The sequence below is a fragment of the Leuciscus leuciscus genome, assembly GCF_965113295.1.
Source record: "Leuciscus leuciscus genome assembly, chromosome: 22".
Classification (NCBI taxonomy): domain Eukaryota; kingdom Metazoa; phylum Chordata; class Actinopteri; order Cypriniformes; family Leuciscidae; genus Leuciscus; species Leuciscus leuciscus.
In genome coordinates, this window is record NC_138746.1 from 2,594,452 (window position 1) to 2,619,665 (window position 25,214).

General features: G+C 35.9%; 1 long non-coding RNA gene across 1 annotated transcript in view; it reads left to right on the top strand.

The window, feature by feature from the left end:
• The window catches only part of LOC309486262, a 118,967-nt gene that overhangs the window by 55,200 nt on the left and 38,553 nt on the right, over positions 1 to 25,214 (top strand). The window contains exons 6-9 of the long non-coding RNA XR_014201416.1: positions 808 to 910; positions 1,936 to 2,137; positions 4,168 to 4,294; positions 14,214 to 15,241. This is a non-coding gene — a long non-coding RNA (uncharacterized lncRNA). The remainder of the gene's footprint in view (positions 1 to 807; positions 911 to 1,935; positions 2,138 to 4,167; positions 4,295 to 14,213; positions 15,242 to 25,214) is intronic.

Genomic DNA, 25,214 nt, shown 5'->3' on the forward strand with positions numbered 1-25,214 from the left:
TCAATGCCAAGAGCTCTCAGACAAAGCATACCCGCCGAGATCTGCCTCTCACACATGGAAGCCATTTGAGAGGCCTGGCTTGGAAACCGAGCCAAATACTCTCTAAATGACAGACTGTATTTGTGTCATGTGTGCTGTTTCTTACAGATTTTCCATGTTCCCTTACTGTAAAAAGACTAGTCATACAAAAGGCCTTCTCTCTCATTACTACAGACAGAAAGGCCCTACTTTATTGGGTTTTCTCATACAAGAAAAAAATAACCATATTGGATGTGTAAGCATGACTGTGTTTATGAATCATATGCATGCAAATGCAGCAAAAAAAGACTAGTCATGCATTGGGTTTCGTACTGGTAAAAATGGGACATTAATGGAAAGGGTTGTCTTTTTCTTTTCACTCTCATTATACTAAAAAAGAGTAGATGAGCATTTCTCACTAGTAAGTCGTAAAGGTTTGGAGGGTGAGTAAAGGATGACAATTTTGGATTAATTATTTGGTCACACTTTAGGTTCAAATTCTCACTAAAACTATGACTTTTTCCTCAATCAACTCCTAATTACTGCTTATTAATAGTTAGTAAGGGAGTTGTTAAGTTTAGGTATTGGGTGGATTAAGGGATGTAGAATATGATCATGCAGAATAAGGCATTAATATGTGCTTTATAAGTACTAATAAAAAGCCAATATCCTAGTAATATGCATGCTAATAAGCAACTGGTTAATAGTGAGAATTGGACCCTAAACTAAAGGTAACAATTATTCTCTTTAAACATGCACTGTGTGTTCATGCAATGATACCTTGTGTAGTTTCAGCCTCAGACGCCGCGTTCACGGTCCTTTCACTCGCCATCGGATGCAAATCAGGGGTTTTGAGAAGAAACTGATCGATGGATTCACCAAAGTTCTCTAGGTTAGTGGGATCAAACCTTTGAAAAGACTGAATGTTGTATATTCTTGAAATCAAAAGGTACATTTAGTCCATGTCTGTAGCTTTAAGAGGCTTTCGTTACATTAGTGGACTCACTGACATAAGTCAACAGATAAATCTTATGGAAAAACAGACCAAGAATATTGATGACATCATCATGCTCTCAAAGGCGTGTCCCAAGTTTTGTCCAATAGAATGATCTCGAACATGAGTTTTTATGAATGTTTTATGAATGAGATTGTACAAATTCATACGAAGTAGCCACCGAAATATAAGATCATTATGAATTGCAGTGAGAGCGTGTTGGACTATTTGGTGTTTAAAAGAGGATACAAGCCCTATTTCTGTTTAAAAGTTGAAAACGTGTCAAAACAGGATAGACAAATACTTATCAAGCCATTTGGATCTTTTAGAGTCAAATTAGGTGAATAGAATAGAATAGAATAGAATTCACTATTGCTTCTATTCACCTTTACACTGTAAAATAATAATAATAATAATATTTAGAAATATATGGTAAAAAAGTTGTGGTTTCTAGAACATTTAAAGTTTTACAGATTTAACTGATTTTTAAACTGATATTATATTAATATATCAAATACATTTTTTTTTTTTTACTTTATAATATACTGACAGTCACCTAAAGAGAAAGTCACACGATGAATCAAAGTTCATCACTAGTAGCTTAAGTTAATATAAATATATAGACACAATCATGATTACACACAACACTAAAATAATGCAATAAACATTCATTTAACAGCATAAGATTTAACATAAAACCCTAATGTACATAACTTATAAGAAAAAAAATAAAACACTTTTATTTCAATGATAAACCATCAAACACAGAGAATTCTGTGAATCTCAATTTATGGTGTAAATGATAGAATTATACATCTGAAAAATGTACAGTATTTTACTATAAAATCACGTGAAATATTTCTTTAGATCTACCACAGTTTTTCACCTTATATAGAGTAAGTGTTTCACAATATGTTTTACAGTGTGCTCAGACTGTGGTGTTGCTGTGGTCGTGTGGGCGTCGCCAGAGACCCGCGTCGCTACGCTACGCTAGGCTACGCTACACAGCAGGTTCGTGAGGCTCTCGCGGCTCAAACCCCTGTGGCTCCTTCTGTTTCTGAGGGACGGAGAGACTGTTTGTTTGGCACATGAACACCAAAACCACTGAACCTGTGAGGATCAAATGTAAGCGTTTAAAAAAACAAACATATTAACCACTAATCTGAATCATGAGGGTGTATGATTTAAAAAATGTGTGCTTTGTAGATTAGACCGTGCTTTTTAAAGGGCTCTTATTATGCTTTTCTACATGTTCAACTTTCTTTAGTGTGTAATGTTGAAAAAGGTTTCCTTCAGCAGTTCTTCTCTATATCAGTGTCAGTGTTTCTGAACTCCCTGAAACGCCTCCATTGTAGTCTTGAGTTTCTTCCGGGAACGAACACGTCACAATATTCCTCATTTAAAGAATTCATACGCAGAATAAAGGGGCGGGGCCTGGTTGAGTTAGTTAGTAGTGTGTTAAACTGGCGGTTATGGTAAGGGGCGGGACATTTCCCAAACACGCTCGAAGCGCTCGACCAATCACAACACACTGCTCCAGCCGACCAATCAGAGCACAGTGTGCTTTTCAGAAGGAGGGGCTTCATAGAGACAGGAAGTAAATAGTGTTACTGACAGACTGGGAAGAGAGGAGCCGCAACAAGGGGGAATATGGGGAAAATAATGTGTTTTTGAGCATTCAAGCACGAAAACCTGTTCTAGTAGAGACCAAAAACAAAATCAAGACTTTGCAAAAGGGCATAATAGATCTGCTTTAAAAATTGCACCTAACTTTTAAAAAAGTATGCATAATACGCATGTCAAACTTGTTCTAAAATGGTCTCAAAATAGCAAACACGTTTGATATCATCTGGCTGGATGGAGTCAGAGACAAAAACAAATTAATACACACACACACACACTTATGCGGATCGAATCCCCTCAGACTGCAAATCTGGTCAGAAATCTCTACAAAAGAGATTTTTTATGTTGCGCTGATATATAATATATATGATTATATGATAATCATCTGTGAATTATATTGAAACTTTGTGGCTCGGATGCAGCATTACGCAAAAACAATCGTTTTCGATTCCGTTTCAGAAATACAGTATCAACAATCAGCAATTTATTTGACTACAAGTGAGAAAGTGAAAGTATTCAGTATCTCTACATGAGACCGCTTTCATTAGGAAACTAATGTAATCACATATGAGCATGCATATATTTAAACCTATTTCTCAAAAGCATTATTTACATTAATGAACGCTATAAACGCAAACCAATAATGAACAATATACAGCATTTGCTAATCTTATGTTAATTTCAACATTAACTAAAACATTTTTCAAATCAAATCTGTGAACATTAATGCACTGACATGAACAAACAATGAAGCATATTCTTATTACCTAGCATTAAAGATTAATAATTGCTGTAAAAGTATATTGTTCATTGCTAATGCATTACAAACCGGATTTTATTGTGAAGCGTTTCCATAAATTACTAATTTCTTCCAGATTAAAACTTTTTAATGGGTGCAGTTTTATTATTTACATCACAGTATTATTTAAAATCCTATACAGTTATGATCAAAAATATTCTGCAATGCAATATAAAGATACATGTATTATGAACATGCAAGTTTCGTCATACAATCCACCATCAAAATATAGCATTTGATATTGTTTCAGCGTTTGCTTTGTGCATCGACCAGCTCAAAGAGGCTATTAAAGCATCACTGTGTTTAAATGATAAAAGCATTGAGGATTCAAGACAATAAATTACAGTAACGGGAACATTGCAAAATCGTTCCAGGGAGTGGACAAAAGCAAGTGAAAATATATACATATTATTACCACCAAAATGACGATGAGAGAGATAAATAGAGTCTGAGTCCTCCTGAACGAGCCACGTCTCTTCTTTTCAGCATCTTGCCCTTTTCTCTTCATAATCCCACCTGTAGGTTTACAATATCCAGTGAAAATAGCCCACGGCTTGGGTTTTTGTCCCCGCAACTGTTGCAAACAATCGGCTCCACCTTCGTTTCAGGCCTGGGCGATGTTTTAACAAGCCCTCGGGGAGAGAGACGGGACAAGAAAAGAAAGAAAATATGTATGTGTGTGAGAAATAAAAGACAGGTTTTGTCCGAGACTCTTTGTGTGGTGTGTGTGCAGGCTCTAGATGTGGTGTGATGGGGTTGAATGGGTCGTGATGGAGCAGGTGCTTCTCCACCCTCGGGACCCTGATGAAACCTCACAGGTGTGGACAGGTCTGGAGTCAGCAGCCGAACAACGCTTTTGTGTGAGTTTGCGCTGTTATTCTTTGTCTGGATGTTCACATGACCTTTTAAACGTGGCCCATATTATTTACATTTAGTCATTCAATAGACTCTTTTATTCAAAGTATTATTACAAGCATATCAGACACTGACCTGACACTGCTAAACAAACTAGTGTATTTTTGTCATTATATTTTAATGTATTTATTATAATTTAATGTAGTTCATATAAATTATTAACAACATTTATAATGTTGTTATTATATTTATTTATTTAATTTAAAGTAATTATCTTTTATAAACCGATTTTTATATTACACAACTTTTAATATTTATTAATTTGAATAAATTCTATTTTAATTAATTTCCGGCGTTATTTTAATATGATTTATCCTAGTATTGTGTACAATATACTAGTATTGTTAGTAATATTCTTTTTTATTTATATACATTTTTTTGTAGTAGTTTTATTTTTTATTTATATTTAATTTATTATAATGTATCATTTATTAGTTTAAATATTATAAATAACTAACAACATTTATAAATATCATTTATTTATTTTATTTATTACAGATTCTATAAATTACTTTCAGCGTTATTTTAGTATTATTTATACTAGTATTGTGCACAATATTAGTGTTTATTAGCTTTTATTTTTATGTTTTAATTTAAAAACATATTTTATAATATTTTATATTAATTTCATTTTCATTTTAGTTATTTTGTTATATGCTTTTGTCATTTTTATTAGTTTTAGATTAGTTTTATTATTATGAAACTTTAAAAAACCCCAGTAATTTTAGTATTTCTGCTTCACTTTAGTGAGTAATTTTTAAGTTGTGTATTTTTTTTTTTTCATTTTTTTTTTTTCATCTAAGCTTTATTTCAATGAACGGAAATGATTTTAATAGCTTTAGTTTTATTTATTTATTTGCTAATTCACTATTTTGGAGGTGCCACTGGCCACTTTTGCTGTCGATCATCTTTACGCTAAATGTAAATCAACATAATTACAGCAAATGTTGAGCTAGAATGATGTAAAAATAGCATTAATGCTTGAATTAAACAGGAGGCTTGTGTTTTCCAGGGCGTTTCCAGTGAACCACAGAACTCATTGCCATGTGGAATCATTTCTTTGTTCCTTTTTTTTTCACAATGACCTTGTTTAATCTCACCGCTCCAGGTCTTTCAGCTCTCTGCCACAAATCGAGAATTTCAGATGCATTTTGGGGTTTTATTTGAGCTCAATCACAGTCTGTTTTTCTGGTCAACTCAAATGAATAGAAATGAGGAGTTTTCTGTGCCTGTTGTTGGATGTGGTCTGTCCTAGATAACTGGAGAAGGCCTTTGAAGAAATCTAGGCCAGAGCCGCAGCAGAGATTGGCTTTGACAGGGGAAAAAATTAAAGAGCTATTGAAACTAGTTCATGTCACATGGAGCTCACTTAATATAAAACCTTCTGAAGTGGGCATGCCTTTGAGTTCCTCTGAAAAAATAACATCCGCGTTTATATTTAAACTGATTCTGTCATTATTCACTTGCCCTCATGTTGTTCCAAACATGCATGCGGATATTTTTTTTATGCAACACGAACAGAATTTTAAGTATATCTTCACATGGCTCATTTCTACTCTGTGAGACATACCAGAAGTTACACTTTTGAACGCACGTACTTTAGCTAATATAGTGTTTCTTTGGAGCAGCATTTGCACCCATTATTCTTTAAAGGGGCGGTATAATGCCCTTTTCACAAGATGTAAAATAAGTCTCTGATGTCCCCAGAGTGTGTGTGTGTGAAGTTTTAGCTCAAAATACCCCACAGATATTTATATATAGCACGTTACAACTTTTTGAGGGTGAGCAAAAACGCACCGTTTTGTGTCTGTTCCTTTAAATGCAAATGAGCTGCTGCTCCCGGCACAGGGGGCGGAGCTTCAAGAGCATGCACTCACACAGACATGCACTGAAAATTTCTAAAACTTTTAGCCTTTTATGTTCAAATCGGATTGGGACAATAATGGAGAGACTCAAGAAGAAGTGACAACATGTAGAAGCAACAGAACATTTCTGAATGGATGGTTGATGAATTTATGTAGTTTACGTGTAGTATCTTCTAGTCATTGATTAGCATATTCTGTCATGATATTCTATAAATCATGTTAAGGGGGCGGGGTTTATGTAAATTCTAGGGTTGGTGATGTCACTAACCCGGGAGGAATGTGGTGTAGTCTCTACCAGCCGTTTGTTGTAGTCCTTAAAAAGCAATTTCTTTAAAAGCAAATATCTCCCTTTGCTTTGAACTTTGAGCGTCGTAACTTTGCAGATGTTGTTTATGATCAAACAGCAACATTACACACTAACTAAAGTTAGAAAAGTGAAATCAACCACCCCTTTAAAATCTGAAGTATTGCAACAGATCTTGTGTATTATGGCTTCTTGTGGCTTTAAAATGTATTTGAAATATTGCATCAGATCTTGTAGGCTGTTTGTGGTCAAAGGGCAGGTTCTCTATAATCGTATCATGTTACTGATAAGCCTATACAGTGTGTTATGTAATGTATGTGTTTTAAGAGTAGGCCAATAGTTAAATATCACACCGCTTATTGGTGTGATATTATTGGTATATTGGCTTTGTTGTTACATTATTGGTACCTTATTGGTACATTATTGGTACATTGGAACATTATTGGTACATTATTGGTAGGCTACATTGGTACATTATTGGTACCTTATTGGTACATTATTGGTACATTGGAACATTATTGGTACATTATTGGTAGGCTACATTGGTACATTATTGGTACCTTATTGGTACATTGGAACATTATTGGTACATTGGAACATTATTGGTACATTATTGGTACATTGGAACATTATTGGTACATTGGAACATTATTGGTACATTATTGGTACATTATTGGTACATTGGTACATTATTGGTACCTTATTGGTACCTTATTGGTACATTATTGGTACCTTATTGGTACATTATTGGTACATTGGAACATTATTGGTACATTGGAACATTATTGGTATCTTATTGGTACATTGGTACATTATTGGTACATTGGAACATTATTAGTATCTTATTGGTACATTGGTACATTATTTGGTTCCTTCATGATCATCTTGATATGATATCTTTCTTTTTATCTGCTTGTCCCTTGCAGTGAAGTTGGCTATACTGTATCCAATAATATATGTCCGAACATATAAATATACTTCTTGACAGACAGGCAGAAAATGACTCAGAAACATAGGCGACGCTGTCATAAGGCATCATATTTTAATAAGGGTAAAACCCGAGGATGGGCGGGTGAGGAGAGCCTGTTTTCTCATTTCCACTTTTAGCTCGCGCAGACGAGTTCACACAAGCGCACACACACACGGAATGACTCATGTCTCGAGAGCCACTCACACACTTTTTCCCTTCAGAAATGAATGTCTGTTTATATTTGATCTCTTTTCCTTTGTCCCTGTTCCTCCTCACATGAACACATGGCATTATATAAATATTGCTTGACTGAACGAAGTGATGCATTGATACGAGGCTAGAGTAGATAAAGCATATTTGGAATTGAATGTTGCATTAATATCGCCATTACATTCAGAAATAATTTTTTGAGTTTTAAGAGTTTTTTACTAATAAAAACGTGCCGATCTCGTTGAACTCCCAAGTGCAAGTTGGAAATTGTGTTTTTTAAGGAATGTTCACTTGATTGCATGTCTGATGATGTAATGTAGGTGTTACGCCCCGTCTGGGGGAAAGGGTACAACATGAAAGACTTAGAAAAATGCAGTCAATTTGAACAATGATACATTTACTGACTTACTTTGTAAGTTTTGATTCAGGAGCTGACTAGGCCAACATAACAAACACAGCTTCCTTATTTTTAAACCTCTTCCCTAAACCCTAACCCAAAAAGAAAAGAAAAGGAAAATACAATATATAAAAACCTAACTCCCTATCCAAAAACAGAGATCGAAACTAATGGTGTAACGTAGGCCAGTAAGAACTGTGCGTGTAAACCTCACTCCCCTGGCCTCAAGAAGTGTGCTAGCGACTGACGCTAGCGCTGCGGTCTTTAGCGTCCTTGTTAGCGCACCTGCCTCCCACGCCGGAGACCCCGGTCCGAATCCCAAACTCGGAGTGGGTCATGTAGGACCGGTGTGGTGAAGAGATGAGTCCCACATTAGGACCCCAGTAGAATGCCTGATCTAAATGTTTTTGGATTGCATGTGGAAGCTTCCATATTCATATTACGTGTATCTTTAAATTGAAGTGCAGAATATATATTTTTTTAATCATAAGTATTCCTGTTCTCGTGATAAGTTGTGAGCTGTTTTAGCTTGATGTGGTAGCTTTATGTATAGCATGCTAAATCCTGTTGCTGTGCACATGTGTATCATGCATGCTGCTCATATGGTAGAGTAGTATAATAGCATGATGTTGCAAACATAGGCAGTGTGTCAGAGCGTGTGGATCACGTGGTGATGAAGGTAAACAACACACACACACACTGTACGCAGCAGAACTGAAAGCCTGGCCTCGGTTTCCTGGAATTGTTATTGTGCTAAAGCCGCATCAGCAATCAGTCTCTCTCTCTCTCTCTCTCTCTCTTCAGGGGTTTGCCCTCGCACGCCCCTCCCCGACCGTCTGCACACTGCAGGCTTTTCACGGTCACATGGGTGTCCTCTCGTCTCTCTCTCTCTCTGCTCTCATTCGAGTCACGAACGCCCCCCCCCCCCCCCCTCCCCCTCGTGCACTGTCAGGTCACCCGCTTGTTTGCTCAGATGGAAATGTAGAGGAAATGAAACGAATGCACTGAGCCAGGCTTAACCCTTCGCTGGGATGAGCCGTCTGCCCAACAAAATAACCCACATCTGATAATATAACATATAACGCATCCCCCACTGCGCTGCTCTGTCAACATGAAATGCAATTGACCCTGTTTACTTTCTTACTCTTATTGAGAGCTGATGGTATGTTATTGTAAAGGAAAATAATAGTTTCATCAAAATAACATAATGCAATAATGTGCTGCAACTACTTTCCATTTTGGCTGACAGCATCATGATGGCATTGGTGGGGGGAAAGTCAAGCTTGTTTGACCCAGGGGTCGAGGTTTAGCTGGTTAGTTTGGTCCAGTTTGCCCCTGCTGGCAGATGCTGGAACTGAAACTAATGGGGCAAAAAGGCATTTTTCTCCATTGACAGAAGTAGCAATTTTTTTCTGCAAGCAACATATAAATGGAAATGAGTTTTTTTGTATTTTAGGATGTTTTAGTGACCAATTTTTTTTAAGAACACTTGGTTGAGGAATATTTATTTAATCTTTCATTAATTCATTCATGTATTTATTCATTGTAAAAGGTCTGCAAAGTAAAGATCAAAGTACACGACAAATAAAGTTATTGTCTCCTAAAAGAAAGAATCGATTCTGAAACAAGTCGTCAGTAATTCCAGGCTCATTTCCTGTTACATCTGTCCGAACAAACTGTTTTCAGACTCTTTGAGAAATGAGGTAAATTGCAATCTCAGAAATGGATCTAAATTTCTGCCAAAGAAACACAGTTTGTCTTTGAAACCTCCTTAAACAGGCTTTGAATGGAACTCAACTCAGTATCACACTAAGCGAATGTTAGAGTAATATGAAGCACCTGGGTGTAGAATTGCGGTTTAAGCTTTTCTGTTTCTTCTGGATTTTTTTCAGAGCTGCATAAACATGACAAGTTCTAAAACGAGATTAGAACAGTTTGAAGATTTCTGTGCGCTCAAATGTATTTGGTTGACCTGTCTTGGAATCCGCCATCTGTTGTGTTCATAATTGTATCCCTTAAAACTCATCTTTGATCACCAAAATGACATATTTAAACGTTTTTTTTTTCTTCTTAAAATATCTTGAATGTAACTCGACACCCTTGCCTCATTTAGTATGTGCGGTACTATGAATATGCAAATGAGCCCCGCCTCCACTCACTCACTCAGCTCAGAGATCCACTGGTTGACGATCACACGTTGATCTGATTGGTTACAAGGTAGTTTGTGACGTCAGAAACACCAGCGATTTCAAAGCGTGTTTTTGAGACTGTCTTTGGTTCACTGCAGTTTTAAGGAGGAAATACTCAGCAATGCTGTCGACTTATGAAGTTACACATGGTTTGTCTTAAAGCATATTAAAAACACCACATAGACACATAAACAACATTAAAAGGGGGACATTATTATCTTCATGCCTTATAGTCGCATTTAGGGCGATACTATTGTTTACATTTTGTGACAATACTAGCAATCAAGCAGTTGAAATTTGCTATATAATATGTTTAATTTTATGTGCATGTATGCGGATAAAGTTGGACATACTCATATATCCAACTTTATATTAAGTCAAGTCAAGTCAGCTTTATTTATATAGAGCTTTTTACAATACAGATTTGTATCAAAGCAGCTTCACAGTGGTAACATGAAAATAATACAACAAAGTTTGTTTCTAGAAGAAAATTGCCTCATTGTCCACCATAAGTAAGGCAGATCAGTAATAATGTTGAATATTAAATGTCCCCAACTAAGCAAGCCAAAAGCCAAGGCAACTGGGTTAAGAGCTGGGTGATAATATAGGTACATTTTTCGCCGATATAAACAATCAAGCAGTTGATCATCAAAAATTAAGTATCATTTGCTTAAACCGGCTGAAAAATGGGAAAAAGTGCTCAATTTTTGTGATATCAACTTCAAATTTGAAACACAACTTGGTTAAACACATGGCTTCAATTCTAGAGTCCAAATTATTTTGCACAATATCAGGGATGCACTGATATGAACATTTTGTCCGATACCGATAACCGATTATTCTTTATATTTGAAAGCCGATAACCGATATATTGGCCGATAAATCTAAATCCAAATTATTATATAATTTTTGAGAGCCTGAATACAAAAAAAAGTCTCACCCTTAAAATCCATGTCCCAAGCACACAATTATAATGTTCTCATTATAATTTTATGTAGCCTATGACAGACTTGCGTTGCACTCAACTATATTTTCCTTTTTGAAGTGATTCCAATCATATTTCAAGCAATTCAAAACCATCATGTTGATCAGTGCGCATCTGAAGTGTCTCAGCTGGAGGAAATAATACATTATTTATCGGCTTTAATATATCTGTCTAATTTTCTTATTGAGCCGATAACGATAACATTAAAAATGAACATTTATCGGCCGAAACCGATATATCGTGCATCCCTACACAATATATATTTTGTTGTATAAAATAAAAATGAGTTCAGTACATTTCCTTTAAAGTAAACTTAAACTTCTATAACTTTTTATTCACACAAAAATAGCTTTATTGCAATATATGCTGTTAGAGTGATTATAAATGAACTTCAGCCCTAGTGAGAAACATGGACTTTTTTCCGAATGTGAGTGTGAGAAGCTCGTAGCCGAAGAGATTTTTGTTTGGATTTCTTTGCAGGGCCACTGATCCACTTTATCTTCAGATTATTTGTGTATCTCTGCAATAAACGTCTCGCAGACTCAAACTCTTGCGTGTCTATCCTTACATGGTCTGACAAACATTGCCCTCGCTTTCAATCATGCTTTCCAAGCCAGAGGCGTCCGAATGACCTTATATGATCTGAACTCATTGTGGTGTACATGGTCAGCTACTGAAAAATACAATCATATGTTGACAGGAATATCAACTATTTACAGTATATAGTTCAATTCATGACTGACTCACTTTACAGCTTCTTTCCAAATAGATGGACATGATTTGAAAGTGGAATTTAAAAGAGAGTGTGTTTAATCCAAACACGGATTCAGTTCCCTGAGCGTAAACAAAAGCAGGAGGGTGTGTAGATTTATGATGACACAACAACACAGAATCTGCATATTACACAATAAGCAGGAGAAAACTATGAGCCACAGCTCACAGGTCAGAGCAAAGGTCACTGATTCACATGATGACACACACACACACACACACACACACACACACACACACACACACACACACACACACACACACACACACACACACACACACACACACACACACACACACACACACACACACACACACACAACACACACACAGTTACATCAGCAGATTTGAACAGTCACTTTTAAAAGCTAATATGCATTTCTGCATTTCTGTCAAGGTCAATGAAGGGAATACATGAACTAATAAATATAATTTACATTTACATTTACATTTATATTTAGTCATTTAGCAGACGCTTTTATCCAAAGCGAATGACAAATTAGGACTAAATTAAGCGAGTCATCATGAAGAGGCAAAAACAACGCAAGAAGTGCTCAAAATACAAAGTTCAGGCATTATTCAGAGTAGCATTTAATTTTTTTTTTTTTATAATTTATGAGGTTAAGTGCTCACGGAAGAGATGGGTTTTTAGCTGTCTTTTGAATGTTGTCAGGGATTCTGCAGTCCGGATGAGGGTGGGGAGAGCGTTCCACCAGCATGGAACTGTGAATGAGAATGTTCTGGAAAGTGATTTTGTGGCTTTCTGTGATGGAACCACGAGACGTCGCTCGTTGACCGATCGAAGGCTTCTGGTAGGGATGTAGACTCGTAGGAGTGAGTGAAAGTAGGAGGGAGCTGAGCCTGTGATAGTTCTGTAAGCATGCGTCAGTGCCTTGAACTTGATGCGAGCACCGAATGGTAGCCAGTGCAGAGAGATGAACAGAGGAGTGACGTGGGCCCTCTTGGGCTCGTTGAAGACAAGACGAGCTGCAGCATTCTGGATCATTTGTAGAGGTTTAGTTGCACATGATGGAAGTCCGGCCAGAAGAGCATTGCAGTAGTCAAGCCTAGAGATGACCAGGGCCTGGACGAGAAGTTGTGTTGCATGCTCAGTTAGAAAAGGCCTGATCTTCCTGATGTTGTGCAGTGCAAACCTGCATGATCGAGCTGTCTTTGAAATGTGATCTGTGAAGGTCAGCTGGTCATCAAACGTTACTCCAAGATTTCTGACCGACCTTGATGGGGTGATTGATGATGATTCTAGCTGGATAGTGAAGTATACATTTAATGCAATGTTAGTCACGCTGCAAAAAAATGATAAATAGAGATTTTTGGGTAACACTTTATTTTACAGTGTCCTTGTTACATATGTTACATGATGTACTTACCATAGTAATAACAGTAAATTATGCATAATTACATGCAACCAAATCCTATACCTACCCTAACTCTATAGTAAGTACATGTTAATTAATATTACAATGACACCTTAAAATAAAGTGTAACCGATTATTGTATAAAAATACTGTTGTTCTACTTAATTCAAAGTGTTACTTGCTGTTTCTTTGTAATTGTTTGTGAAATTTACTGAGTGAAAATTGTTTCTACACCATTTATTTTCAGTGCACATTGCATAAGGATAAAAATGCATAGATGTATATAAAATAAATATAAAGATTAATTGCGTTTTACAGAGTTCGTCTCTGTGCTGTCGTGTCTCTTCGCGTGACACTAGTGAAACCAGACTTCATTCATCTCAATGGAAAGCATGTTTACACTGTCTGAATCGCTCCCTCTTCCCTATATAGTGCACTATGTGCCATTCACCATGTAGAGAACAGTAAACGTGTGAACAAGTGACCGATTTTAGCGGCAGCTTCTATTTAAAATGTAGGGGGCGGAGCTTCAGATTCTAGAGAGCATTTGATTGGACAGGAAATCTGATGAGAAGCTGAAGTGCAGAGTGATGTCATCAAACTCATTGATCCAGAGACTGTACGTTTTCAATGCACATATCTATCTTTGTTTTGTCATTGTTGTGGAGCACACCAGCTTATAGATAACAGTAAAACATATTCATACTAAAAGTAAACAAACGTTGATTTCATGGGGACTTTAAAAGGTGTCCTTTCTAAATGGGTTTGTAAAAATAATGCTTGTTTTTCTGTCACAGACTCTCCGTGTCTGAGCGACCTGCCTATAGGCTATGGTGAGCCGTTTGTCTCCCTGGATGGCAGGGGTCGTCAGAGGTCACAGGGGTCGTCAGGGGTCGTCAGGGGTGTAGGACCCCGAGGAAACTTCATCTCGTACTTCCCCTCGAGCAGTTCCTGTGCGTGTCTCTCCAGATCCCGGCTCGTGTCTCTGATCGACGGCCAGAAACAGGAGAAGACAACAGGATTGACATGAGCCGCGTTTCCATTACCCTTCAAATTGCGCAAATTGCAAATTGCAAAATACGGCCACAACAATTTTGCAAAAACTCCCATTTATCGCAGAAAAGTTTGTACGCTCGCATGAGGAGGTTTTTCAGGCAATTCGAAAAAGAAATATTTTGCAAAACTGCAATGGAAACATTTTTTGCGCATTAACAGGTCACCTGATGTAGATGATGCGGTGTGATTGGACAGAATACGAGACAGAGTTCTTTATTAAAATCATAAAAGACTAAATAATTATAGGAATACTGGATTCTAAACCTCAACTAAATGCCACAATCAAGACGTCGAAGCAGATATGAGGGAGAAACACCCAGAAACACCTCATATGTGCCACTCACAAATATAAGGGTCAGTGATTGGATAACACACATACGTCTCCTTCCATTAATAATAATGGCCAGTGCAGTGGCTGGGATATACATAAACCTACCAACATCCGTTGCTATGATTTTTGGAATGACTTATCGTGAGAGGAAAAAATGAATTAGTCGGATAACATCGGTTAATGGAAACGCCGTCATTGTGCAACCGTTTTTTGTCGACATTTAGAAAAAAACGCAAAAGTTTTGCCCAAATCTGTAATGGAAACGCGCCTAGTGACACTGACACGTGAGCCGGCTGAAGGATGTCCTGAACGCGATGGGCTGATGTTTGGCTTCTCAGAAACCCTTGCATCCTCAACCCGGCAACCCTGCGGCAGCTGACCGTCACCATGGCAACTCGCTCCCGGGGCTCATGGGAAGGATGGAGGACAGTAGTGGAGGTTTGTGGATAAAGAACAGATTCCTACGTCAAGCATCAGTATTGCTGTAATGCTCCAGGTGTGTGTAACTCGTCCTGCCGCGCTTGTGCTCTAGATGAATGATTCCTCTATAGGAGAATTATTAATAATAATAATAATAATAAAGAATTGTGTTGTTTCATCACTATGTGAGATCAGACTGACAATTTTACCTTTTGCCTTAAGACTTTTGCATTGTGGCCTTCACATTATTGCTTTTCAATGATGAAATAATTATTTTAATTATAATATTAATAATAATAAAACATTTTTTTAAAATAAATTAAATATAAATGTATAAATTAAATATAAGTATGTTAAATATATTTTATTAAATGTTATTATAGATATTATGCGCTATTCTATTATCATTATTATTATTGTATTTATTATTCATATTGATTAATCACAATTAAATGCATCTAACAACAGTTTGTAAATATATTATGTGTGTTTATACACACACACACACACACACACACATTCTATATATTTACAAACTTTTATGTTAGATGAATTTAATGGCGATTAATCGATTTTACAGCACTTGATCTCAAATGATCGCAAACATTTGTAAATGTGTGTGTGTGTGTGTGTATATATATATATATATATATATGTGTGTGTGTGTGTATACAGTATATTTATATTTATGTGTGTGTGTATATACAGTATATTTATATTTATGTGTGTGTCTATATACAGTATATTTATATTTATGTGTGTGTGTGTGTGTATACAGTATATTTATATTTATGTGTGTGTGTGTAGCTTATATTTATCTATCTATCTATCTATCTATCTATCTATCTATCTATCTATCTATCTATCTATCTATCTATCTATCTATCTATATATATATATAAATAACTTTTTTTCAATTCACTTTTACAGCAAAATATAGATTTTTTTCCCCTTTGATTTTTGTGGTGATGAAATGTTACCTTGACATTTTTCATGCAATTCATATGTATTTGCACATATATTTAATTTTGCATGACCGGCGTCTGTGTAAAGCAACGACTTAAACATGACGCAGGGACTCCAGTGAACAGTGTGTGCTAAACGAATGAATACGATATTCTCCTCAACCCCATGAAAACTCTAAATCTGTGTGTGTTATGAGTCTATTTCCATACACACTTTGATTCCTGAACTTGATGTTCTAGCTAGCCTGTTAGCATAATCATATTCTGTTTGATGTCTGCGGTCTGTGTCTGTATAATGAAGCCAATTACTGCCAGATCTTCTGTTGCTCCTGCAGTCTTCAGGCTTTCCAGATCAGCTCTGTTGTTAAAGTAGAAATGCGGTGGTAAACACTATGGCATCTCTTCAAGGTTAATAGGTGTCTATTAGCGCAAAACAAGGCGAACACACGTTAGCAGCTCCAGATTTAGCCTCCAGTGTTCATATGTTTATTGATCCAGTGTTTTATTTGAGCAGATCATCATATTTTAGCGACTGAGCTCTTTGCAGCAGTGGGTAATTGCCGACATCTTTGTGTTAAGATTGTGTTGTTTTCGATTGGATGATAGTTTTGTGAATGAGACACTCAATTAGTGGAGCTTATTATTTTTCATGGAGATAAAAGTTATAAGGTGCTAATGGCTGAAAGTCAATATGGATGTGATTATAGATAGCAAGTGTTTACATATTTTCATACACAATGTTTTCTCAAAATTCAGGGTTATTATAGTTAATTAAAAATAAAACCATAAAATGTGTCACTTGAAATAAAATAAACTTAACTGACATAAAATAAACTTTTTATTATTTTTATTTTAAGCTTTAGTATATTTTATTTAAGGCAAGGCAACATTTCTCATTTTCATTTAGTTTAACTTGTACTAAAATAGCTAAAACTTAAAAAAAAAAATATGTTGACATTTTAAAAAACAAAAAGCTAATAAAAAATGACACAACAAAATTAACTCAAATTAAAGAAAAAAACTAATTAAAATAATAGTATTTCAGTGATACTAAAATAACACTGTGAAAATTCAGTAAACATATTTGCAGCAGTGATATTTTAGAATTATTTGTATACTATTTTAATACTTATGAATATTTTGAATTAGCTTTTAAATTTATATTTTTGATTTTCATACTTTAGGTTTTTATGTGCTTTTGTAAATTTTTTCACATTTTTTATATTTCTATTTAGCTTTAAATTATTTTGATTTTAATAATTTTAGTACTCCAACATTAGCTTATTTTATTTGTTAAAGTTTTTAATCTTACATTTATATATTATTTTATTTCTTTTTATTTCTATATATTACTTTATTTCAATTACCGTAAACAATTTGGATAGTTTTAGTGTTAATTTTCAAGCTAATAATGATGACAACACTATTTTGAATACATAAATGAAGCGCCGTCCAGTGAGAGTAAAGCTTCTGTTTAGCATATGATGCAAACAATCTATCAAATGAAACCTATCTCTCCGTCAGGTCTGGTGCTCTTTCACTTTCCCTCATTTATCCTGCTTGTCTTCTTCTGCCACATTTCTAATCTTTGCCGTTTTCACTCATCTTGATTTATGTAATCTAGCCCGTCACATCAGCCCACAACATGTTCTAACTACGCCCTGTTCTTCAATATCATGAGTGATTCTTTGCAGAAAAGGGTCGGAAAACTCAGCTCAGCCAAATAAACTCCTCTGGTAACAGAAGCCCACAGTGCAGTGTGTTTGTTTGTGGGCAGATGTAGTAACGTAGTAAGTTGCATAAGCGTTCGGGTCTCTGGAAAACTTTTCACACTTACATAATCGAGAGCTCTCGAAGCAGCACTATCAATTTTACATGGAGCTCATGCATCATTCAGGAAAACTGCTTTTCCTGTTTATCTCCTGATTTCTCAAGGCGAGCCGGGAGCTTCTTCAGATGCATCCTTCAACAGATCGTAGATTAAGATTGATCCGACGCTCTCCTGAGAACAACTTCACTATAGCTATGTTTCCATCCACCTATATTTTTATGCAAAGTTTGGGATATTGAAAAGAAAACACTGGATGTAAACACCATAAATTCTAAAAATGTGCATATAAAACAACACAAGAAGTCATGTGCATAAAGTCCCGGATTCCCATCAGAAAGCCGAGGATGTGATTGGATAACCGATTAACCGTCAGATCTCTCATTTACGGAAAAAAGCTCCTGATTGGAGCAACTTCCATTTTTATTATATTTTTGCTTCAGTTTCCCATGAAGTGTTTTCGACACTTTTGAATTTTGTTCTCCCTATGTTTCCATCCACCTATTTTTATGCAAATTTTGGGATATTGAAAAGAAAACACTGGATGTAAACACCATAAAATAAAAAAAATTGTTGGATACGTTTTTAAATCTGATAAGGAGTCATGAGCATAAAGTCCAGAATTCCCATCAGAAAGCCGAGGATGTGATTGGATAACTGATTATCCGTCAGATCTCTCATTTACGGAAAAAAGCTCCTGATTGGAGCAACTTCCAGTTTTATCACAGATATTTTTGCGTCAGTTTCCCATGAAGTGTTGATTTTGTTCTCTTGAACTCATGCGATGGAAACACTGCTTTATTCGCTGATGTTTTATGCGATATTCCAAGTTAAATTTGCAACCTTGGATGGAAACAGCTAATGATAGAGTCGTATGTTTAATCTTGATGTTTATTGCGTCATGCCTCATTTTGTTGGTGATATAGGTAATAGAATGACAGCATGTTCTGTATATACATATTTTTTGTGCACAAAGTTTCCTCAAAATTTATTAAACATATTTGGAACATTGTTATTTCAGTAACTCTATTAGTCTGTTAAGTGAATGTAAAGAGTTGAGAGAGAAATCGGATGCGTATCATTATATTGGATCCGTGCATTTGCTCTTAAAGTGACAGTAGCCTATAAATCCCTGCTGCCGTCTGTGTCATTAATGTTAATCAAACAACAAAACACAGCTTTAACAAAGATTAATCTGTACAGTGAACGCTATAGTGTTATTTAATTTCATTAAAAAGTCTCATATTAATACAATTATAAACTGCTTTTTCTCAAGGCGAACCGGGAAAGTCTTCAGATCCTTCAACAGACGAAAGATCGTAGATGAATCTAAGAGACGTAGACGCTCTCCTGAGAACAACTTCCATGAGAATACTAGAGCTATGTTTCCATCCACCTATTTTTATGCAAATTTGGGGATATTGAAAAGAAAACACTGGATTTAAACGCCATAAAATTCTAAAAATTGTTGGATACGTTTTTAAATCTGATAAGAAGTCATGTGCATAAAGTCCAGAATTCCCAGCAGAAAGCCGAGGATGTGATTGGATAACTGATTAACCGTCAGATCTCTCATTTACGGAAAAAAGCTCCTGATTGGAGCAACTTCCAGTTTTATCACAGATATTTTTGCGTCAGTTTCCCATGAAGTGTTGATTTTGTTCTCTTGAACACATGCGATGGAAACACTGCTTTATTCGCTGATGTTTTATGCGATATTCCAAGTTAAATTTGCAGCCTTCAATGGAAACAGCTAATGATAGAGTCGTATGTTTAATCTTGATGTTTATTGCGTTAGTGATAAAGGCTAATAGAATGACAGCATGTTCTACATATTTTTTGTACACAAATTTTCCTCAAAATGTATTAAACATATTTGGAACATTGTTATTTCAGTAACACTATTAGTCTGTTAAGTGAACGTAAAGAGTTGAGAGAGAAACCGGATGCGTATCATTATATTGGATCTGTGCATTTGCTCTTAAAGTGACAGTAGCCTATAAATCCCTGTTGCCGTCTGTCATTAATGTTAATCACACAACAAAACACAGCTTTAACAAAGATTAATCTGTACAGTGAACGCTATAGTGTTATTTAATTTCATTAAAAAGTCTCATATTAATACAATTATAAACAGCTTTTTCTTGTGTATTTCTGATTTCTGAAGGTGAACCGGAAGCTTCTTCAGATCCTTCAACAGACGAAAGATCGTAGATTAATCTAAGAGACGTAGACGCTCTCCTGAGAACAACTTCCATGAGAATACTAGAGCTATGTTTCCATCCACCTATTTTCATGCAGAGTTTGGGATATTACATGAGAAAACACTGGATGCTCTTGAACACATGCGATGGAAACTGCTTTATTCGCAGATGTTTTATGCGATATTCCAATGTTGTGCACAAGTTAAATTCACAACCGTAGATGAAAACAGCTAATGATAGACTAGTATGTTTTATCTTGATGTTTATTTGGTGGTGACCTAATAGTATTAGAGACCTACACAACTGCCTCTTATTTGCATCACTAATTCAATGATTTATAGTCGCTTTATGCAAACATTACTGTATATGTGAACGTCCCTTCAGTCACAAACTCATTCTGACAAGATTTACTTGCACAACAAGGTGTGTTTTGTGTATGTATTTAGTATATTTTATTTAAGGCAACATTTCTCATTGTCATTTAGTTTAACTTGTACTATAATAGCTAAAACTTAAATAAAATAATAAAACTATATAGGCATATTTAAAAAAAAATTAAAAGCTAATAAATAATTACACAACAAAATTAACTAAAATTTAAATTAAAACAAAATTATTAGTAACTAATAGTATTTCAGTAATACTACCACTGTCAAAACTCAGTGAACAACATATTTGCAGAAGTGATATTTTAGAATTATTTATATACTATTTTAATACTTGTGAATATTTTGAATTAGCTTTTAAATTTATATTTTTGATTTTCATACTTAAGGTTTTAGTAGTTGTGTGTTTTTGTCAATTTTATTAGTTTTAAAAAATATATTTCTGTAGCTTTCATTTATTTTTATTTTAGTAATTTTAGTACTCCAACATTTGCTTATTTTATTTGTTAAAGTTTTTAAATATTCCATTTATATATTATTTTATTTAAGCTTTATTTCAATTACTGTAAACAATTTGAATAGTTTTAGTGTTCATTTTAGGTAAAACACTATTTTGAATACATAAATTAAGCGCCATCCAGTGAGAGTAAAGCTTCTGTTTAGCATATGATGCAAATAATCTATCAAATAACATTTTTGTGCTTTGTCTCCATCCATCTGAATCTCTATCCAACAGAATATTTCTGTTCACGTTTCGGGAGTTTTTGCCTGGGTTCATATGGAGTTTGAGTTTTTCTCTGTTCGGCTCTGTGTGTCGTTTCGCTCATCCAGACTCTTCACACTCAGTGTTGCAGACAGAAGGCGTCTCGCAGCGGGAGTCTCTCACACACACATCGCTGTTGTTGTTGTTGTTGTTGTTATATACACCAGGGACGGAGCCAGCGTTGACGATTACATGTTTCTCCTGCTAATGTTCTCTCGGCACACAGAGCCGAATCGAGTCAACATGAGTTGTAAGGGTTAAAAGGTCAGTATGGATGTGATAATAATGACAGCATGTTCTGTATATACAGTTGTGGTCAGAATTATTGGCACCCCTGATAAATATGATCAAAGATGGCTGTAAAAAAATCTGCATTGTTTACCCTTTTGATATTTCGTTCAAAAAATTTGCAAAACTCCAACCTTTTATTGAAGTGAAGGGGGAGGGGGAATCATATTATGAAATTGGTAAGGCAAGGCAAGTTTATTTATATAGCACATTTCATACACTATGGCAAATCAAAGTGCTTTACAGAAAGGAATTAAAATAATCACAAAATAAAACAAGGAAAATGATACAGTTATAAAAGAAATTAAAAGAGTAAAAAGATGATACATAGATAAACTTCTCATCTGGCAACCCCCCCCCCCCCCCCCCCCCCCCCCCCCCGGTATATCATATTTCTCACAACTCCCAGTTTTACTCTGAGATTTTTCCAAAATAAATGTTTTTCTCCAAAACACATTGTGCCATAATTATTGGCACCCTTTTATTAATGATTGCCTTTTTGCAACCTCCTTTTTCCAAGATAACAGCTCTGTTTTCTTCTATAATGCCGGATGAGTTTGGAGAACACCTGACCAGAGATCAGAGACCATTCCTCCACACAGAATCTCTCCAGATCCTTCATTCCTCCTTACAGAATCTCTCCAGATCCTCCATTCCTCCATACAGAATCTCTCCAGATCCTTCATTCCTCCTTACAGAATCTCTCCAGATCCTCCATTCCTCCATACAGAATCTCTCCAGATCCTTCATTCCTCCATACAGAATCTCTCCAGATCCTTCATTCCTCCATACAGAATCTCTCCAGATCCTTCATTCCTCCACACAGAATCTCTCCAGATCCTTCATTCCTCCATACAGAATCTCTCCAGATCCTCTATTCCTCCATACAGAATCTCTCCAGATCCTTCATTCCTCCATACAGAATCTCTCCAGATCCTTCATTCCTCCATACAGAATCTCTCCAGATCCTCCATTCCTCCATACGGAATCTCTCCAGATCCTTCATTCCTCCATACGGAATCTCTCCAGATCCTCCATTCCTCCATACGGAATCTCTCCAGATCCTTCATTCCTCCATACGGAATCTCTCCAGATCCTTCATTCCTCCACACGGAATCTCTCCAGATCCTTCATTCCTCCACACGGAATCTCTCCAGATCCTTCATTCCTCCACACGGAATCTCTCCAGATCCTTCATTCCTCCACACGGAATCTCTCCAGATCCTCCATTCCTCCATACAGAATCTCTCCAGATCCTTTATTCCTCCATACAGAATCTCTCCAGATCCTTCATTCCTCCACACAGAATCTCTCCAGATCCTTCAGTCCTTCACACAGAATCTCTCCAGATCCTCCATTCCTCCTTACAGAATCTCTCCAGATCCTTCATTCCTCCACACAGAATCTCTCCAGATCCTTCATTCCTCCATACGGAATCTCTCCAGATCCTTCATTTCCCTCCAGATCCTTCATTCCTCCATACGGAATCTCTCCAGATCCTTAATTTCCCTCCAGATCCTTCATTCCTCCATACAGAATCTCTCCAGATCCTTCATTCCTCCATACAGAATCCTTCATTCCTCCATACAGAATCTCTCCAGATCCTTCATTCCTCCATACAGAATCTCTCCAGATCCTTCATTCCTCCATACAGAATCTCTCCAGATCCTTCATTCCTCCACACAGAATCTCTCCAGATCCTTCATTCCTCCATACAGAATCTCTCCAGATCCTTCATTCCTCCACACGGAATCTCTCCAGATCCTTCATTCCTCCACACGGAATCTCTCCAGATCCTTCATTCCTCCACACGGAATCTCTCCAGATCCTTCATTCCTCCATACGGAATCTCTCCAGATCCTTCATTCCTCCACATAGGGGTGGGCGGTATGACCAAAATTCTGTTTCACGGTATGACTAATTTTATTTCACGGTAACGATATATTTTACGATACAGTTATATATTTATATAGTTATTCTCGAAAAATCGACAAAAAGGGCTTTGTATAATAAATAAACCCAAATACTTTAGAAATGAAAAGTACTTCACTTTGTTTGAATTTTCTTTTTCTTTTCTTTGGTAAACTGTTTTTAATAGCTAAATATAGTAAACAAAACACTCATCAACTTTTAGATTAACTGCTCCCAACTGATTGATATTAAATACAACTCAAACTTTAAATAAAGTGTTGCTGAATAATTTTCCAATCTCATGTTATTGCTTTAATTCATCAACCAGTTTATAATATCTGAATATTTTTTATTGAACTATTCTATTCATAATAAATTAGTTACTTCCTTTTAACTTGGTCCAGCTGTATATTTAACCGTAGGCATGGGGTGCTTTTTTTATCCCTGTTTGCACTAAACACATCTAGCGTGTTTACTGCCAAAAAGCCCTTTTTTTAGTTTCATCTGACCACAGAACCTCATCCCATCTGAAGTCCCAGTCGTGTCTGACAACTGAATATGCTGGAGTTTGTTTTTGGAGGAGCGAGGAGGATCTTTTTGTTTTCTTGAAACCCTCCCAAACAACATGTGGGGATGTAGGGGTTGTTGTTGTTTTTGACCCCAAGACTCGAGTAATCTCTGCGATTCTCCATCTGGGATCCTTAGAGAGTCTTTGGCCACTCAAACTCTCCTCCTCACCATCCATTAACACAATATAGACACACGTCCTCTTCCTGGCAGACTCATAACATCTTTAGTTGATTGGAACTTCCTAGTTTTTGCCCTGATGGTGAAAATGGGGATTTTCAATGCTTTATCTATTTTCTTACAGCCACTTTCTATTTTGTGAAGCTCAATAATCTTTTGATGCACATCAGAACTATATTCTTTGGTTTTACTCATTGTGGTAAAACCAAAGTTTTCTTTTTTTACTCAAACAAGAAGTCATAGCTAGACAATTTCCTGTTTAGTCACCCTGCTGTGATAAACAATTTAAATACTCATGAAAATATTTTACTCATAAAAAATTCTAGAGGTGGCAATAATTGTGGTCAACGTGTTTTGGAGAAAAACATTTATTTCATAATGTGATTTGCCCCCACTTTCAATTCTTTTACTTCAATGAAAGGTTTGAGTTTTGTGAATTTTTTGAATGAAAGATCAAAAGAATGCAGATTTATTTTTACAGGCATTTTTTATCATATTTACCAGGAGTGCCAATAATTCTGACCACAACTGTACATCATTTTGTACAGAATTTTTCCAGTAACACTGTTAGTCTGTTAAGTGAACATAAAGAGTTGAGAAAGAAACCGGATGCGTATCATTATATTGGATCCGTGCATTCGCTCTTAAAGTGACAGTAGCCTATAAATCCCTGTTGCCGTCCGTCATTAAAGTTAATCAAACAACAAAACACAGCTTTAACAAAGATTAATCTGTATCTAATCTATAGTGTTATTTAATTTCCTTAAAAAGTCTAATATAATACAATTATACAAAAATAAGCTAATTAAAAAAAATATATAATAATTTTTGAAAACCATTTTCGGTTTGAGTTTTCGTTTCGGTACGGCTCTATGCAAAAGTATATAAATATATATATA